The following is a 5,071-nucleotide window of genomic DNA, read 5'->3' as shown; positions in this document are numbered from 1 at the left end:
CAAGAATTTCAGAAAAATAAGAATGTCTCCCTCGCAAACATAAGCGAGTAGAGAATTAATGTCATTACTGAACATGTGGGTATTTTTCTGTCCGCAAAAAACAAAAGATCGTCTTTGTCCAAGATGCGGTTCATGTTTCAAGTTTTCCCTGGCACCGGAGCGGTCATTACAACGTTTGGCAGAAGCCGGGCTTTATAGATTCACATCTATAGAGGGGAATACCAGTCGTCCAGAGCGAGCTGAGCTGGAAACGTCCTAAAGTAGCCCTATTTAAAAAAAGAAAAGAATAAGAAAGCCGGGCCTGAAAAATCCATCTACGGTCTCGACCGACCTTTTGCCTATAAGGTGCGAGGCGGCGTGCGTTGTTGAAGTATGTTATCCACAGGGTTCTCCTGTGGCAGAGGAGGCAACCAGTCAATAAGGGACCAGATTGCAAATCATAAAGCATAACAAGCTCACATTTCTCAAAACGGTCTGCTTCTGCTTCAAGGAAAATGGAAATGTTTATAGAGCGAGAAAGAGGCGAGGGGGGAGAAACATGTTGGATTCCAGACCTCGTGGCTCATTGTTGTCTCTGCAGAAAGCATAGCAAAGGTTCGGGGGCCTTTTTCACAGTCGCTTCAAAAAGTAAAAAAAATAAAAGTCACATGCTAAATACTCAACGGGAAACTATCCAGAATTATATTTTTTTGTGTCTCTTAGCCATTGACTGTCCGCTAAACTAAACCTCTCTTCAGCACATGCACTGCAACCCCGAACTTGTCTAGATGTTACCCAGAGGAGCCGAGGGTGACAACGCGATTGTCGAAATCAGTTGGACCGGACACTTAACGGACTCTACCCTGGCAGCTCCCCAGTGCAAAGTCTGGGAAATGTCTGTGTGAGCCCATGTGTGAGCCGAGCCGGTCACTGTCCGGAGAATTCACAGCGACAAGTGGGCGCCTCGATGGCGTTTCCATTCCACGGCGAAATCGCCAGACAAATTTTAAAGGAACGGCAAGAAACTTTGCGCCGTGCCCTGCGTCCTGCACGCTCTACCCGGGCCTCAACCCTCAACTGGACTAAGTGGAGTATTTCCAGTTCGTGAGAAAGTATCTGACACGGACAATGTCAGGCTGTGAAAATAAAATCTGACCTGACCTGATTCTCCAGACACTTGAGTTTAGTTGTGAAAACGGTTATAGTTAGTGTTGCTACGCCTGTAAAGCGTTCTGTTCTTGCATGGCATAGTCTTCAATCATTAGGGGGGCGGACTGATTGTTCATTTTTGAATCAATGGCGGCTTGATTTCAAACAGAAGCAGACAAAAGCGGATTCTCCCGTCTAGCCAACCGTCACTGGCCGATTGTATCTGCTATAGATGGTTAGCTATTTAAGCTAATGTTAGCTAAAAAAAACAGACTAACTCCGGCTGACTTTTTAATGTGTCAAGCTGACTCACATACAAACCAGTACGCTGTAAAATAGGTCTTAAATACACACTTGATGGCTATATACAACATTTTATGTTAAAAGACTTAAGCGAAAGCTGCACGTTCCAGCCAAAAAGTCATTCCCCGAAACAACTGATGATCCCTGTAGACGATATTGAAATACACAAGCAGCGTATAAAGGTGCGTTCACACCAAACGCAGCGCAAATTTTCACTGCATTCACTGTGTCTAGCAAGCCACACGTCGGCTGGTTTACTACAGCTGTATGAACCCAAAATAAACAGATTCTGTTGCGATTTAACTGCAACAAACGGAGTAAAAGGGATGCCGAAATAACTACGTAATGATGTCGATTTGTAAAAAGTTTGAATTCATGTCGTGTTAGTTCTCTCCGCAAGACGACAAGCAAATCACTTTTAAAATACTTGTTTTCGCAATGGAGCTCGGATCGATCAGTGCTATTCTATGCTAACATTGTAGCAGCTCCATCAACACTCAACATAACGTTATATAGGCTTAAATACGGCAGCGTCTTTTTCATTGTTTGTACCATACGGTTTACACACATACATTTATACACAGTTTCGTCCGGTCTCTACCAGCATCTCAACGCTGATAGGCTATCGCGCCACAGCGGCACGCGAATTTTGGCTTTTGGTGTGAACACGGCATAAGGCTTCATTCTAGCGTAACCCGGTTTCGATGCTCGGCTATCATCGTCATCTTTTCCTCAAAAAGCCTCCACGCCACCTCTCTCAGAGCCCTTATCCTCAATCGGCCCTGTGCTCTTGTTTCATTTTCCTCTTCTCATGTTTCTCACTTGCTCCCTCGACATGTTTTTTTCCGTGCGTCATATTCGCGTCGAAGCCTGGTTCCTTTCTGATCACTCCTCCCTCTCCTCTCACAGAGATGCGAGGAGCGCTGCCCCGGGTTCTGGCCTCGGAACAAGCGGGTTCCTTGTGAGGCTCTGTTTGCTCTGCGAGTTGTTTTCTCACATAGCGGTGTTTCGCGGCCTCGCCTGGCGAATCACACCTCTGTGCGTGTGTGTGTGTTTGGGAATACTCGGCATGGAGTACTCCAAGCTCGTGAATTCATCTGTAGTTTGTGCACATTCTTAATTGCTCTGTGTGTGTGAGAGTGCTTGTTTACAGTGCTGAGTTGTGTATGTATGGAATGAGAGTGGCCTCGGGGTGGTGCGTACCTTAAAGCCTGGCTCGCCGGGTAACTAATGCACCGAGGCATGCCTGCCTTCCTGTTTTCTTAATCAACAAACATTTAAGGGAAATCAGCAGGGTTTTACGAGGCGTTATTAGAAAGACTAAGAGGAAAAACACCGTCTACCTCAAGTGCTCTCAATACCAGGAGGAAGTGCTCGGGGGGGAAATGTGCTGCCGAAGTGATCATATCTCACACTCTTAAAAATTGGCTTTTCTGCTTAAATCAAGAGAGATTTAAAATTGGTCCTTGCGACGGAAAATGTGCGTCGCTGTAAATGATAAATACATATTTCATAAAGGAGCGCCAGTGAGTAGACAGGCTGACACTTTTGGACCTGCTGCAGCAGTTGATAAAGCTACGATTTAACATTTTAATACGAATGTCACCACTTTCTTGCAGTCCTTTTCAGCAGGAATTCAGTCAAGTGAGAAAGGTGTGGAGCTGCTGGTTTTCATTCTGAGGTACGTCACGACCCACCCTGTTGATGTCAGACGGAGCAAAGATACAAGTCTTCTGGTGTTTAATTATATATGCTTCGATATTTTTCTTGTTTTTATCAAACAACCCCCGTTTCGTTTTGTACCTCTAGAAGCTGTAAAAATCCTTCGAGTGTATCACCGATTACAACCGTAATAAACACATTAAAAGGTTTTACGCTCAGTCAATTCAAACACAGGTGATATTTCGTACGACATATTTTGTCCCACAGCATTTTTTGTCATTTAATGATAATCGACTTGCTCATTTCTGCCAACCTCTGTCCATGATGAAGGTCATGCTGCTTATTGATCTCGCCTCAAAATGTTGCCCCGTGGTATTGGCCAGTGACTCAGATAAAGACATTTATGTACTCTGCTAATATAAAATACACTGATGCACCGGAAACCACTGACCTCACCTTCGCTGTGGCACTGTAATACAAAGTATTCGTTTTTAGGGAACATACAAAATGTGGTGAATAGCGGTTGGGAAATGGTGTGTTTGCGTGGAATAGACATCTTTATTGTCTTCACAGACCTACACGTAGCTGTACGGTATCCGGTACCAGATGCGGCCCACTGTCACCGATACCCGCTCCAGCTACTTGAGTCAGTATCAGTGAGTGAGACGGTCCTTGTCAACAAACACATATACTGTATATATCTCTGTGAGGAAAAATAATATGGCATTACCTCACTCCCGAGTCATGACAGCCGGGAGGGGGGGGGGGGGGGGGTGTTCACCTGACAAAACAGCATCCCTGTATTATGTATGTCGGTCACGCCTGCCCACTTGGCGGCCCTGGCCTCTCCTGAGATGTCTGAGGCGATGCTTTCAGAGATAGTTAGCTTTCCTGGTCTCAACTCAATCTCAGGACGTTTAGCACACAATGACCTGAGGGATGGGATTTCCCCAAGATAATCTCTGAGGCGGCAGTGGAAGGCAGCTGATCTCCACTAACAAAACAAAAAGAAATACATCTAATGCCAAAACAATCGGCGCTAACAAGGCTAAAATCTCGCTTGCTGAAGTTGGCATTATGTCCAAAGGTAAGCAGTGTTTTTCATTATAATCTTTCATGATTTCAGCATCTGAATAGTTTAAATAATGGCAGTTCAAACCTGCTCCAAAACCAATTGTCCCCTCTCAGAAATTCCCCCAACCACTCCTCTGTTGTTATCACTGTAGCTATACAGGACATGGGGAAAGAAAGAGGTGAAAACACAGACAGACTCTGATGCAACTATCATTACTGCACCCCACCACCATGACCTCCCTCCCTCTCTACCTCCTCCGTACCGACAGAGAACGACCGGTTTGAACCAGACAAAGAGGAATTTCTGCACTGCGGCCAAAAATCAGAGACTCGAGCAGGGATCACGTTGCGTGTTGATGAAGTTTTTTTTGTTTTTTTTAGCGAACACTGATACCAGCCTCACGCTGACTGCCATGTTTTTTACAGGATTGGCTAACAAGCGCGTACGCAATAGGGAGTACAGAAAACATCGACTGCGTTGGGAAATCCCGTAGACTGCAGCTCAAAGTCTGAGCACCCCTTGGCACCGTTGTTGCTATTGCGAAAAGTTTGCATCATATTTTTAACCTGGTGTTTTCTCAAGATTTGGCATTACTTCCCCGCTGAGAAGTGGGGGCGTAAAGAGTCCTGTCACAACCAATCACAGTTACAAAGAAAACACATAGCGTGTTTTACAGCTTGGGGGCTCCGGTGCTCCAAAGAGCAAAGGCCTCTTTTCTGTGGTGGATTACTGAAACAATGGTAAGTAGTTCAAGTTTCAAGTGCTGAGGAGACATACAAGATCAGGCTCCTTTACAGCAACATCTCCAGCAGTCTCGGCACTGATCCGATATCATGTCTTCTATGAGCAGACGGGGAAACACAAGTATTGGTCCTCGGTAACATCTGGTAGTTCAGGTATCGG

The sequence above is a fragment of the Anarrhichthys ocellatus genome, unplaced genomic scaffold, assembly GCF_004355925.1.
Source record: "Anarrhichthys ocellatus isolate YVR2014 unplaced genomic scaffold, GSC_Weel_1.0 scaffold35, whole genome shotgun sequence".
NCBI lineage: Eukaryota > Metazoa > Chordata > Actinopteri > Perciformes > Anarhichadidae > Anarrhichthys > Anarrhichthys ocellatus.
The sequence above is the reverse complement of the archived record's forward strand: the minus strand, read 5'-3'. Positions refer to the sequence as shown.